Source organism: Canis aureus, chromosome 2 (genome assembly GCF_053574225.1).
Source record: "Canis aureus isolate CA01 chromosome 2, VMU_Caureus_v.1.0, whole genome shotgun sequence".
NCBI classification, from domain to species: Eukaryota; Metazoa; Chordata; class Mammalia; order Carnivora; family Canidae; genus Canis; species Canis aureus.
In genome coordinates, this window is record NC_135612.1 from 29,260,098 (window position 1) to 29,275,698 (window position 15,601).

General features: G+C 39.5%; 1 long non-coding RNA gene across 1 annotated transcript; it reads right to left on the bottom strand.

Moving 5' to 3' along the window:
* Positions 1 to 5,084: 5,084 nt before the first annotated feature.
* LOC144290286 (uncharacterized) lies at positions 5,085 to 14,650 on the bottom strand. Its single transcript, XR_013358037.1, has 4 exons — positions 14,561 to 14,650; positions 11,773 to 11,838; positions 9,496 to 9,629; positions 5,085 to 5,385 (listed from the first exon to the last, which is right to left on the bottom strand). It is a non-coding gene; the product is annotated as an uncharacterized LOC144290286 (long non-coding RNA).
* Positions 14,651 to 15,601: the final 951 nt, after the last annotated feature.

Here is a 15,601-nt window from a genome sequence, read left to right on the forward strand (position 1 = left end):
TACTTCAAATAGAGTTATCATGAAGAGATCTTTGACTAGGTGATATTTAAGCCATAATCTAGCCAACAAGAGGTCAAGCTAGGTAAATATCAGGGGTTGGGGGGGGGGATAGAGGGAGTTGGGGGAGAGCATTTCAGGCAGCAGAAATTGTTAGCATAAAGGTCTTCATACAGGATTGGTTTGGGTGTATTCTCAGAACAGAAAAAAAAAAAATTGTGACTGGAGTTAAATGAGAAGGCAGGGAATGATAGGAGTTAAGGTCAGAGAGATAAGCAGAGGCTAGAACCCGTAGGGCCTTGTAGACTGTGGTAAAGAATAGAAATTATCTAGATGCAATAGAAAGCCATTGGAGGGTTTTAGCATGGGAGTGGTGAGGTCAAATTTGTTTGTAAAGCATCACTTTGACTTTAGGGGGGTGAAGAATGAATTATAGAGGGCCAAGAGTGGAAGCAGAGAGACCAGTTAGGAAACCACTGCAGATTCTCCAGAGAGGTGATGGTGGCTTGATATGGAGATACTTGTGAAGATAGGGAAGTAGATGGACTTGCGATATGTTTTGGACAGAAATGACAGGATTACTGATGGATTCAATGTAGAAAATGAGGGAGAAGAGAAAAAAGGTTGACTTTCAGGTCTTGATCTTGATTTCCTAGGTTGGTAGCATAAAGCTTCCTGAAATTTGGAAGGACAGGTTTTGTTGGGGTGGAGGAAGTAAGCATTCTCTTTGAGATATTCTTGAATGTCCAATAGTTCTAACCTCCCCTCCCCATAGTGATCACTCTCTTTGTTGCTTCAAAAGGCGTCTGACCTCAACTTTCTAGTTCCTTTGCTGTGCCCTGTGTGTACATCTGACCTTCCATTCCTTTCATTCCTCCAAAATGTCTGCTCTTGCCAGTCTGCCTGGCTTGTTTGCAGCCTTGACTGTTGGGCACTGTCTTCTCCATGCAGGTGTGGTTAGGTGTGTTTCCCTAGTAGCCAGCCCAGTCTCATTTCAGGAGTCTGGGTGTAGCTTCCAGGCTCCTGCTCTTCCCTTCCTGTGCTGGGCAAATTGCTTTGTCTCTCTAGTTGCTTTCTTCCTTGTTTGTAAAATGAATGAGATCAATTTTCAAAGTTGGGTTCCTAAACTAGCAGCATCAACATCACCTGGGAATTTATGAGAAATGCACCCATACCCACTGAATCAGACCTTCTGGGGTGGGGATCAGCAATCTTTTAACAAGCCCCGCAGCTAAATCTCAAAATTCATGCCAAATTGTGAGAGCCACTGAACTAGAGATTCTTTAAGCTCCCTTCTGGTGCTTACATTCTATGAATCTATTATCCTTTGATCATGATTTAAGAGATTTTAAAAATTTCTGTAATCATATCTCAAGGTTATGCAGTTCAGACAGTGCAAGAGCATATATTGTGAGACACCCCCCTTCCTTATGTAATTACTTATGTAGTTTCTCCAAACATTTATTTAAATTCATCAACCTCCAGCCATATACTTTTAAAGAAACTTTAATAAAAAATCACCCTGAGATTTATCACAGTGGAGTTGTACATCATTTTAGTGAATGGTTGAAAACTGCTGAACAGGTGTAATAATGCCTTTGGGATTAAATAATTGTAACTGAATTACATCTTCATAATGACAGCAAAAGGAGGCAGCACCTCTCACTGCTCTATCACAGTTGATTTTAGAAAGGCTATAAGAGTTGGAGCCCGTCTGAACCATTATTATCACCTACTGTTTGGGATGCTGTACTCATAAACTCTCAACAAAATTGTAATTATTAAGCTGTGGTCATGTACAGATTTCCAAGAGATGGAATAGGTGCAACATTTTATAATACAGTTTTCTTCAATTTAATCTATGTGATGCTAAAATAACGAATTGTTTCCCTCAATTCAGTTGAAAAAACAAACAAAAACAAAAGCAAATACCACCTAATTCAATTAAAGCTATTTGTTTGCAGTCACCACGACAAAATTAACACTTATTTAACTTAATGTCCTCTGCTTCTACTAGTTCCAGAGGCAATGTGAAACTTAAGAAAATAATTTAAAGATGTAAAGATTCATCACATTCTCAAAGCTCAGGAAACAAAACAAACAAAACAACCTGAAGCTCACGAGTCCTCAAACCTTCCACCAGAGAATAGAAATTTGATGTGTGCTGTTGTTTTAATAAACATAAAATTCTTTTTTAAAAGAGCTTTAAAAGATTATAAATATCTTGTGGGTTAACTTAGAAACACTCACTAAGTGTCTGTACTCGGTGCCTGGGCTAGGGATGCAAAAAAACAGACAAGGGAAGTGCATTTAAAGGTGTGCAAAGCGGTGAATTCTTAGTAAACAACTGAGTTTGAATCTCCCGTTTTCCAGGCCTCTGTGCTTTTGGTGAGCGTAAAAAACAGATCCTGCCTTCCTACACCATACCATGAGTCCAACACCTGCGAAGACAGCTAAAAGGTAGATCTCAGGTGCTCTTCTGGTGCATTCTTTTTGTCTTTAGTACAGTCACCTCAACCATCTAATTGTACCAATTTCTAAAAGAGATGTAACAAGATTTTAAGTGTGTGTTCTAGTTGATGCTGGAACTGAAAGAAAATGAAATACTCACAAATGCTTGTAGAATATAAGCCAAGGGGTTTTCACAGTTAATTGAAACATCTGAGTAAAATGAAGATTACCTGTGTTTTATGTCTGCCACTGATGAGAAAACGAGAGATTGGTGTGATGTACTCATTGGTTTGCGAATCTAAAGGTGTGTGGAGAGTGTCACAAATCACCTTGATGTCCCTGAGAAGGAGATTTTGCCTCTGAAGCTCTGATTAATAAAAAAAGATATTTAGCTAGATAGCTCTTGGTTGCCTATGCATCTGTGTGTTCTGACACATAGCAGCCCTTCATTTCAGGGCTAGAATAACTTACACTCAGGAAATCAGCTCAGGATTCATTGTCTTTAGATTAGTATATGTAAAACATCTCAGTTGGAGGCAGTAAAGAGTCAAAACAAATCACACCACACCTGGTTTGAAGATCTGTTCTCATTTGCAAAGGTAATATGAATTTGATATAAGAATACCGGATCATTTTTCCCCCTGAGCACAAAATTTGTTTATGGCCCATCCAGAAAAGAAGTGGCAAAGGTACAGAGTTAGAGGTATTCATCTCCTGACACGTGCGCGTCTGACCTCAGCCTGGTTCCTGGCAAACGTCCTGATTTTTTCTCTTATCTGAAATTGGGGGAGAGTTGGGAGGAGGAGTAGGGATGAGGGACAGCAGGAACCCTGAAGTAGAAAGCCCACCAGACCCTCCGTATCTACTTGCATGAGAACACACTGAGCTGAAAAACAGAATAAATTTGAATTCAAAGAAGGGGCCCCTGGGTGGTTCAGTAGGTGAAGCTTCTGACTCTTGATCTCAGCTCAGGTCTTGATCTCAGGGTTGTGAGTTCAAGCCCCGTGTGGGAGCTTGGTGTGAATTCAAGCCCAGTGTGGTGCCTACTTTTTGAAAAAAAAAAATTAGAATTCAGAGGAACAAATAAACCGATTGAACCTCAGTGCCCCATGTCAGACACTACATCCTACCTTCTTTAGTAGGGAAAACTAAAAGAGGAGCTCTTGTTTTGAAGGACCAAATAAGTAAGACAATTCCACTGCCCAGAGTCCAGAGTGACTTTGACCTGTTCAAGATTCCAGCTGGTTGAGGGCAGAGCCAGCCTCCCGGGCCAGCGGCCTTCTTGCACACCATCCTTTCCTGAAGAATGTTTCTCAGAGGACTTAGTTCTATAAGCAGGTAGCAAAACCAGCGTTTCAAAAACAGGGTGTGGTGGTCAAATTCATGTGGTGTCAACCAAGTGTCGCGGGGGCAGTTTCCCGAGTCTGTTTGTCCTTGTTGCTTGCCAGTGGGGGGGTGCGGCTTGCGGATATAGGATGCAGTGTTCCCAGACGTGCTCGATACCAGAACCCTTTTCTGTGTTGAGCAGGGCGGCTTTGGGGGTCTAGTGGCACCCTGGGCATTCTTTGGAAAACTTGATGTCTACCAAGGTAGCCTGTAGTGAGTGCTCATTTGCTTGGAAGCAGGAGAAGAGCAGTTTGTCCACAGTGTGAATGGGGCACCTATGGGCAAGCAGGCCCCCAGATCTGCACGATGCTCATCTGCCAAATGAGGCAGTTGGTCTACAATAGTGGTTTTCAGTGAGAAAAGGGGGTATTATTGCAACCGCTGGTGGTTGGACCCATGTCTTCTGGAGGCAGGGTCTTTGGTGGTAGACCCAACTTCTCACACCCACACGCCCCCAAGTGGAAAACTCCCTGCTTTACTATTGTTGACCTAATAATATTGTACAGGCATGTATTACTTGACCCTGCAATTCTTTTTTTTTCTTTCAGCAATTCTTCTTACAGGAAAAATTTCTTTCTGACAACCTTATATTTTACATATATACATATATACGTACATATATATGCACACATGTGCATATATATTTTATATACACATGCACACACACAGAGTGATAGGCAATCAGCGTTGGTAGTAACAAGGGATCAGAGGGCAGCCCGGGTGGCTCAGCAGTTTAGCGCCGCCTTCAGCCCGGGGCGTGATTCTGGAGACTCGGGATAGAGTCCCACGTAGGGCTCCCTGCATGGAGCCTGCTGCTCCCTCTGCCTGTGTCTCTGCCTCTCTCTGTGTGTTTCTCATGGATAAATAAATAAAATCTTAAAAAAAAAACAAGGGATCAGAAACAACTAAATATCCACCAAAGGAGTATGTGTAGCCATTACAGAAAAAAGCTAACTCTAGATGTATGATAAATGAAAAAATAAAGCATGGACACAAGACATTGGGATAAAATTATATAACACACATCATTAATGTAAAAAATATGTATATATAAAAGCATATACATAAATCATATACTTATTTGTATATAGAATATCTCTGGAAGGATACTCAAGGAGCACAGCAGTGGTTGCACCTAGCGTCTCAGGGATGGGGCTGTCAAAAAAATGTACTTCACACTCTGTGCCCCATTGTACTGTTGAATTCTGTACCATATGCAAGAGTTGCTCTCCCCCTCCAACGCTCATATGCCAGTCATCACATCAAGACATGGAGTTTATTTCCCTTTGAATCTGGGCTGGCCTTGGGAAATGCCTTGGTGGACATATGCTTCTGGTAGGTCCACCCTTAGCCTTTAGGAGAACTAGCAGCTTCTGCTTATTCCCTATGAGAGGCCAACCTACCATGGAAGATGTCCAGTCACTCTAAAAATACTGTATTATATTCCACCCTCCACGTAGAAGCTTCTAGTAGGTGAGTAAGAAGCCATCTTAGACGTCACCAGCCCAAGCAGACACCACCACATGAAGTTGGAGGACCATGCTGCTGAGCCTATGAATGAGAATAGTTTTTGTTTCAAACCACTAAGTGTTGGGGTGGTTTATTAAGCAGAAAGAGATCTTTAAAATTATTGTATATTAAATGTAAATATGTAAAATAATTTCAAAGTGTTTTTCCCTATAAATTCATATAAATACAGGACTGAGAGTATTTTAATAGGAGGATAAGAAACACAACCACAGATGACTAAACTAGGGATCAGAGCATATCACCCAGGAGGAAAAAGAATAAAACAAAGGAGGGAAGAGGCAAATTTTGCTGACTTCACCAGTCACCCTGGGGTTTAACCTCGGTCAGAGCAACACACCCCATCCTGTCTCTTTCTCTCTCTCTCTCTCTCTCTCACACACACACACAAACCACACACACACCACTTAATTATTCTTGTAATTGGGGGGTGAAGAGGGAATATTAAACAGGTTAATTGCTACCATTGTCAACCAGAACCCAAGACTGTGAATTAAGAGTGTGTTCCACGTGACACCACTGGATGCCCTTTGGGAACTGATAATATGATAAAGAAGACAAAGGAACCTAAGTAGCATAACCTCAATATTTCAAAATAATAGATAGGTGGAAGGAGAAATTAGTTTGATTTTAATGAAAAAAATGAATTCTGAAATATTTTAAAGGGCTGCAGTTATTACTTTTAAGTACAATACATTTTATAAAGCTATAAATGGGTATCTAATAAGTTAAATGAGGTAAGTTAATGAAAGAATTAAGATTCACAAGAGGCCTACATTATATAATTATGTATCATAAAACAGAAAGTCCTTTAACATGTTAGAATTAATTGGATGACCCAGAAATTGAAGGTACATTGAAGTTTTAGTTTGAAAAAGCAACTAATTTCAGATTAATGCATTGTACATAGTAGGTATTCAACAAATGCTTGGTAAAGTAAAATGGACCACCTAGAAGGTCCTTCAGCAATTGTCACTCCCTCTGGACAGAGGACTACATCCAGTTCCCACTGCGTTCCTGGTAAATGTGCCTTCCCCCACCCTAAATTGTATCCAGAGGCAACAAGAGTGAGATGGTAACCGTGAACATGGTCCTGGTTATTTTTTTTTTTAAGCAAATCATTTTAAAACATCAGCAATATAACTATGAATAGTAACAAATTACTTGCTGAATAGTGTAGTTAAGAACAGCTAATTTAAGACATTTCCCTCAGAAAAATCCAATTGAAGTGTGAATAGGTTAACTGGGAAGGATTAATACAGGAGAGTAGAAACAAGCAGAATAACAGATCATTTTCCAGGCTCAGCCTGAAGACCTTCAGGTGATGTGGGAGGGAGCGCGTAAAAGAGAGAAATGAGCCCCAGACTGGAGGTGTGGAACCAAAAGTAGGTACCATCTCCTCCTCAGATTTCTCTAGGACAGGCCCCAGCACCCTGCTGTGGGTGATGAGCCCAGCTCTGAAGAACAAGTCAGAATATGAGGAGGAAGGACATTGTCATCCTCAGTTATAATATTAACTGGAATCTATCCAAAACACTACCTCGGGTAAGATCTGCTTCCTTAGTTCTTTTCATCAGTGGGGACTCAAGTGAATTTCTAAGACCATAACATATCTTAGTATCAAGATCAATACTGAATTAGCAGACATGGCTAAGGATAACTGGGGGGAAATAATTAACAAAATTAAGGAGGATTTGCACCACTGGGAACCATAAAAGTTATTTTATGGGTCCATGTAAATGTAATAAAATCTCTGTCTGTGCCACAATTTAATTTCACATCAAAAAGGTCCCCACAGATAGTCTGTAAGATTATTTTACTAAAATTGAATATGTCTATGCCTTCCTAGTCTAAGCAAAAAAAAAAAAAACTTACTCTGCCCAGAAAGTTATGTTTCATACAGAGGACAGGAATAAGACCCATCTCATCTCAAGCACTATCTAATGTCAGCAACTCATAGTAGGTAACATAATTAATTTTTCTTAATATTAGCACTTAACAACTGGCAGAGATGGAACATAATACATCAAAAAGATGTTTCCAAGAATAGCACATACTTTTTTCAAAATAAAAAAGTTAAATATTAACAATAGTGGAATACAGAAAAAGATAATGTCAATTATACAGACATTCTTCATATTATTGCTCTATATTTTTAACAGCTTTATTGGTACATTCATATACTCTAGAACGCACTCTTTTAAAGCATACAATTTAGTGGTTTGTAGTATATTCAGACTCGTGCAACCGTCACAACAGTCAATCTTAGGACATTTTCATCACTCCAAAAAGAAACCCTATACCCATTAGCAATCACTCCCCATACTCCCCCTCCCATTCCCCCCAGTAACTAGGCTATCATTAATCTATTTTCTGTCTCTTTAGATTTGCCTATTCCAAACACTTCATATAAATGGAATTATACAATATGTAGTCTTTTGTGACTGCCTTCATGCACTGAGCATAATGCTTTTAAGTTTCATCCATGTTGTGGGCTCTATCAGTACTTCATCCCTTTTTATTGTCCAATAATATTCCATTATATGGGAATATTATATTTTATTTATCCACCTATCAGTTGGTGAACATTTGAGTTGTTTCCACTTTTTGGTTTCTATGAGTAATGCTGCTGTGAACATTGACATACAAGCTTTTGTGTGGACAAGTTTTTGTGCTTTTTCATATCTCTTGAGTATATACCTAGGAGTGGAATTGCTAGATCATATGGCAAATTTACAGTTAAGATTTTGAGGAGCTGTCAAACTGTTTTACAAAGTGAATGCACCGGTTTACATTTATATTTACATTACATGTAAGTGTTCTAATATCTTAACATTCTCACTAACAGTTGTTTATGTCTCTCTTTTTGATTATAGTCATCCTGATGAATGCGAAGTGTTATCTCAGTTTGGTTTTGATTTGCATTTCCTTAATAATTAATAATGTTGAGCATCTTTTCATGTGCTTATTAGCCATTTGTATATCTTCTTTGGAGAAATGCCTAAGTCAGATCCTTTGCCCATTTTTTTTTTTTAAAGATTTTATTTATTTATTCATGAGAGACACAGAGAGAGAGAGAGGCGAAGACACAGGAAGAGGGAGAAGCAGGCTCCATGCAGGGAGCCTGATGTGGGACTTGATACCAGGTCTCCAGGATCAAGCCCTGGACTGAAGGCGGAGCTTAAACCGCTGAGCCACCGGGGCTGCCCCGTTTGCCCATTTTTAAATTGGTTTGTCTTTGTATTCTTGAGTTGTAAGAGTTATTTATATATTCTGGATACAAATCCCTTATCAGATATTATTTGCAAATATTTCTCTCCTTCTGTGGGTTGCTTTTTCACCTTCTTGGTGTTCTTTGAAGTGCAAAAGTTTCTAGTTTTCATGAAGTCCAATTTATCTATTTTTTTTCTTTTGTCACTTATACTTTTGATGTCCTATCTAAGAAGGCTTTGTCTAACTCAAAGTCACAAAGATTCACTCCTCGGTTTTCTTCTAGGAGTTTTTAAAATTTATTTATTCATGAGAGACACACACAGAGAGAAGAAGAGACATAAGCAGAGGGAGAAGCAGGCTCCATGTGGATCAGGCCCAAGCCTAATGTGGGACTCGATCCCAGGACCCCAGGATCACGCCCTGAGCCAAAGGCAGGCGCTCAACCGCTGAGCCACCCGGGCATCCCTCTTCTAGGAGTTTTATAGTTTGAGGTCTTACAATTTAGATCTATAATCCATTTTGAGTTAATTTTGTGTATAAGGGAAGGAGGAAGTCCACTTTGATTTTTTAATTAATTAATTAATTTTTATTTTTTTTTAAGATTTTATTTATTCATGAAAGACACAGAGAGAGAAAGGCAGAGACACAGGAAGAGGGAGAAGCAGGCTCCAGGCAGGGAGCCTGTTGTAGGACTCGTTCCCAAGACCGAGGATCACACCCTGAGCCAGGGGCAGGTGCTCAACTGCTGAGCCACCCAGGCGTCCCTAATTTATTTATTTTTTAAGATTTTCTTGCATGTATATATCCTATAACTATATCTTAAGTGATATTATTACTCATTTTTTTCTTGTGTTCTGAGAAATACATATTGTTAATACAAAAAGGAGAAATATAGCTTTTGGTCCCTCCTCTTATACTCACATTCAGTTTGAGGAAATAAACTTGTACTTAGTCAATGCCCAAAGGTACCGACCAGCCTGTACACCTGAGAGGTGACCATTTGACAGACGCTGGAGTGAGTGAGGGGAGTCATTGCTTCATACCCAAAAGTGAATCTGGAAAGAAAATGGTTATTTTTCTCTTATGAATTAAAAAATATTATAAGAACAGATAATACTCAAAATAGGCAAAGGTACAGTAAAACAACAACAACAACAACAACAACAACAACAACAACAACAAAGATTTCTCAAGATTGCCCTTAGAAGCGCAAAGTAGCACAATGCTTTCTGGAAAGTAGTTTGGCCATATTTATCAAAAGCTTCAAAAATATTAATTCCATTTGATCTAATCATCCTCCTAGGAGTATTCCATAGAAATAAACATTTTGCTCACATGGGTATATTTACAAAGGTATTTATCAGAATTTTTAGAATTGAATTCCTTTCCTACTTCTGAACTTTTTTGATTTCACAAAAAATTTTGAGCATGTACCCCCAACACACATATATCTATTCATCCATAAATTATGTATACAAACATACTAATTTATATCTTATAAGGCATATATGTATTAAATTAAAGGAGAAGGTAAAAAGGAAATAACACTTAAAAATAAATGTAAATTTATTTTATTTATTAATATTACAGAAATTCATTTTGATTTCAATGAAATTATTATTAATTACATTGTAGTGAAAACAGTGTCCCTAGAACATGAGAGACTCCTAACTCGGGGAAACGAACTAGGGGTGGTGGAAGGGGAGGGAGGTGGGCGTGGAAGGGGAGGTGGGCGTGGAGGTGACGGGCACTGAGGGGGCCACTTGATGGGATGAGCACTGGGTATTATTCTATATTTGGCAAATTGAACACCAATAAAAAATAAATTTATAAAAAAAGAAAATAAAAAAGAAAACAGTGTCCTTGAATATCAAATCCAATAAGATAATTATATTTTCTTTTAACAAGAGTCTTATTTAGTTGTAGAAGTCTCAGCTTTGCCATTTTGGGTTCTTCACATGTCCTCAGGTGATTAGTGTTATCTTAAATTTGAGGTCTATTCACAAATTTTAAAACTATCTTGAGGGGTTAGTTTAGTTAAAATGGAATGATGCAGTCATAAATCCATTTAACAGGGGTACACAAAAGTATAACACATGGCAATACGCTGGAAATCAACTAACTAGGAAGTTGACTGAATTCCTCAGTTCTGTGTAACTCCCAACTCCTTTCTTCCTTAAGGACTCTGTTCACATTTCTGTTTGCCGTCAGTGAAAATATGTGTCAAGTATTGTCCACTGTCAATCCATATTAAATACAGGTATAAATCTATATGTAATCTCTAACATTTCCCCCTGTATCCTGGATAATTCTCTTATATCCTTTCTAGAAAGAATGCTTAAATTAAAAAAAAATCTTATGTATGTATGTATGTATTTATTTATTTATTTATTTGAGAGAGAGAGCATGTGAGAGAGGAGAGGAGCAGAGGGGTAGCCAAGATGAAGCAGAAAGAATCTTAAGCAGACTGCACAGAGAGCCCTACTCAGGGCTCTATCTCATGACCCTGAGATTATGACCTGAGCCCAAACCAAGAACTGGATGTTTAACCAACCGAGCCACCCAGGTGCCCCTAGAGAATGCCCAATTTTGGAAATAACTGTCATAAAGCTAAATGTTTAAAAATTGAGTTCTGAAGTCAGACCATATTCCATATCCTGAATCTCATACTGACTGATTCAGTTTTTAGATCTGTAAAGGAAAGATAACAGTATTCTGTCCTTCATGAGGTTGTTGTAAAGATTAAGATAATGTTTATGGAGTACTTAACATATTTGGTTAATGTTAGGTAATATTATTACTTCAATTTTTTTAAAAAGATTTATTTTAGAGAGAGATCACACATGCATGAGCAGGAGGAGGAGCAGAGGGAGAGAGTATCTCAAGTACACTCCCCACTGAGCACGGAGCCCAACATAGACTCTATGTCATGACCCTGAGATCATGACCTGACCCAAAATCAAGAGTAGGATGCTTAACCGACTAAGTCATCCAGGTGCCCCCTATTACTTCAATTTTTCTGCAGGGATTATTTACTATTTTTTATTCAGGAAAGGCAAACAAAACCTTTAAAAAAATTAAGGCTTGCTATGAAATTACATAAAGGTGGGGACTCTGGCCTGTGTTGCTTTTTTCTCTGTCCCCATTTGTGTAGCTCAATGTCTGGCCCATGGTTGTGTTTGTGAGACAGGTGCTTACCTGCAGTAATAAAGAGATCTTCCACTCTGTATACTGTGATTGCAGGAGGCAGCAGGGAGTGTAGTCCTGAGTAAAAGCACAAAATGTAGTATTTACTCACAGTGATGCTGAATTCCATTGCACAATCCAGGATATATTTAAGTGGTTTGCCGTTACCATATACATTCTTGTAGCATTCTTCCCCACATAAAATTCTCAAACCATCAAGACTTTAGTCTTGGGAGCCCATGATCTGAAAGTCACTCAAGGAATTTGTAATAAATATGTAGCTGCATGAGGATGGGAAGTTCTAATCACTAATTTATTTTAAAATCAAAGCAGAATCATAAATAAAGTGTAAGTTATACCTTGAAACATATCTATCCTTCTTTTATATTTCCAAGTCAAGTTATATAATCAACCTCTGCATGTACAAGTGTTTTGCACAGAAAAGTTTTGTCCCTTGACCACAGCCTAACCTGTCAGATGTCATACAAATCCATCCTATTGATCAAAGGGAAATTTTCGGTGTGGCTCCTTGCACAAATAACTCTTGGGACTAGAAAAAATAGCTTGCCTGCATGTCCTGCTGCTGAGAGGCTATAAGGTTTTCCAATCTACGAAGCACTGAATATTTCATCAAATATTTCTTTAAAAGCAAACCTAGCATATTTGATTCTGAGCAAGTCACGATTTGTACTTTTTTGAACTTGGGGTTGTGAGCCAGTCATCCATAACATCAAATGCTTATTTGAGGGCTCCAGCACAATTTTAGTTGAATTAAAAGCTGCCGTTTTGAATTTGAAAATAGACAATTTTATGCAATTTATTTTAAATTAAATGTTGTGGAGTGTAAAATGTTATCTGAAGGCATTATTGTACCAAGGAGTGTTCCAAGTTACGTGGCTGCAGGTCCTAGGAGCTAGTTCTCCGTTCGGCAGGACTTTCCTTGAGACTCACTATTTAGATTTCAGAGGGCTGCTAGGGACCTGAGGTATACACCAGATGAGTCCGGGAGGAAGGTCACATGAAGAAGTGACTTAGAGGCACCCTCGGGCACAGGGCAGCTCCTATTCCCTCTCACCAGACTTCTCCCACCAGTGTGCACTATGGGGCTACAGCCTCCCTGAAACCTCATGGAATGATGGGACCACCTCTGGGCCCAGGAGAGTACGCAGAAGTTCCAACAGGCCTTTCTTCTGCTCCCTGCTTTTTTCTGCGCCTGTGGCATGCACCTCAGTGATACTGCTCCTGGCTACTTGGGGGAGCCTAGGTTTCCCTTGGTCTCCTAGAAGCTCCTTCTTTACATAATATTCTACGGTCATCATCAAGTTTAAGATCATGGCCTTTATAAATCCAATCTGAAAAAAAAAAAAAAAGAAAAAAAAGAAATCCAATCTGTCTCAGCCAGTTTGGCAAATGAAAGTGGAGGACGCCCAGGGGGCTCAGTGGTTGAGCATCTGCCTTCGGCTTGGGGTATGACCCCGGGGTCCCAGGATCCAGTCCCACATCGGGCTCCCCGCATGGAGCCTGCTTCTCCCTCTGCCTGGGTATCTGCCTCTCTCTCTGTGAGTCTCATGAATAAATAAATTCTTTAAAAAAAATTTTTTTAATGAAAATGAAAGTGGGACCAGGAATCAAACTTGCATACTTAAACCTATTCATTATGATCTAGTGAAAGAAAGAAGCTTGAAGGATGAGTCAGAAGTAGGATTGTAATTATAGCTTTGTTACCCAGTAGCTGTGACTTTGGGTAAATTATTTTAACTACTCTGTGACTCAGTTTCTTCATTTTCAAGCAGGAGTAAATAAAGCTATTAAAACTCGGTTGTGATAATCAAATGAGATTATATATATGAAAATTCTCTCCCAAATTTTTAAAGATAATACAAACTAAAAGACAATTGAAAATACTATCCATGTTGACATATGAATGGATAAAGAAGATTATATATACATATATATGTAAATGGACAGCTGGGTGGCTCAGAGGTTTAGCGCCACTTTCAGCCCAGGGTGTGATCCTGGAGTCCCAGGATCGGGATCGAGTCCCACATCAGGCTCCCTGCATGGAGTCTCTGCTTTTCTCTCTGCCTGTGTCTCTGCTTTTCTCTCTGTGTGTGTATCTCATGAATAAATAAATAAAATCTTAAAGATAAATATGTGATGTATCTATATATGGATGGAGCTAGAGTATATTATGTTAAACGAAATAAGTCAATCAAGAAACACAGTTATCATATGATTTCACTCATCTGTGGACTTTAAGAAACAAAATAAAAGAAGGGAGGGAAAAATAAGACAAAATAAGAGAGGGAGACAAACCATAAGAGACTCTTAATCATAGGAAACAAATAAGGTTGCTGGAGGGGAGAAGGTGGGGAGATGGGGTAACTGGGTGATGGGCATTAGGAGGGCACGTGAAATAATGAGCGCTGGGTGTTATATGCAAATGATGAATCACCAAACTCTACCTCTGAAACTAATAATATACATCACTTATATATAACATCACTTATAAGGTTCTAAAATAAAAATAGAAGATTACAATAACACAAACTAGAAATTACTAGAAAATATTAGGCATCATTTTTATTCTATCAAATTTTTTAGGGGAGGAAAACCTTTATAATAACAAGGCCTAAAAAAAAATAAAATAAAATAACAAGGCCTGTTTGTTATTCAGGCCTTACAAAAAAAAATGTAGAAGATCCATTAACAGGCATTGATCTGAGGTAAAGACCTAAGAAAACTGTTGAGTTTTAAACAAATAAGCAAAAGGCCCAAACTTGATAGTGAGGTTTCTTGCCTGATCTAGGTTGAAGTAACTTGAGTCTTGGATTTATCTGAGCTTGAGGACAGCCCTGCCACTTTCTGTGGTAGCTCACATGTCATGACCAGGTCATAAAAGCCTAGAGCAATCTGGTGCCTGCCCTGCTCATACCTACACTACCATGTAAAGCATTAATACTTGTCACTCAAACCCAATGCCTAGGAAGGATCTGGGTTTTGAAATTATTGCCGTGCCTCCGCTGCAGCAGCCTCTCTTTTACTCTGTTTGATGTCTAGAACCGACTTTTCCATTTCTGACCACTCATGAGTTTTCTTTTCTTTCTTTTTTTTAGAGATTTTATTTATGAGAAATACAGAGACAGAGGCAGAAGAAGTAGGCTCCCTGGGGGGAGCCCAGTGTGGGACTCAATCCTGGGATCCTGGGATCACGCCCTCAGCCAAAGGCAGACACTCAACCACTGAGCCACTCGGGCGTCCCACTCGTGGGTTTTCTAAGAGCAGGGCTAGGCATGGCCTCTTTCAAACAAAAACTGCAACATCCTCAGATTGGCTATATACCCATTTTTAGCAAAGAACTTTCACCATATCCAAAATTGGGGTTCAGCCCTATATCTCCATGTCTGATATCCTGAAGGATTGCTCAATATAAGCCAGGTGGCAGGGAGGGAAAGGCACTGCTGAGAGAAAAATGGCCAGGAATGAATGGTCTGGAAGAATGACATGAGGTGGCAGGTGCCACGGAGCTGTACTTTGACACTTCTTATTCTGGGGCTCCTTGGACAGTCCGGGGGGTCCAGGAGGGCAGGACTGAGATAAATATGTCCAGGAGCGCCAGTTTCTGTTGCTAAGCGACCCCTTCGGAGAAAGCCAGAAAGAGTCAGGTACTTTCTGATAAACTGGAGAGGAAGGTAAGCAGTGGAGACCTGCGGGAGAGATTGTGCAGAAATGCCTGTTGGGAGCATTGGAGGCTGACACGGGGCCCAGGGAGCTTCCGCGCAGCACCAAACCCGAAGGCCTAGAGCCAGAGAGGGAGCAAGCAGGAGCTGAAGCAAGATAA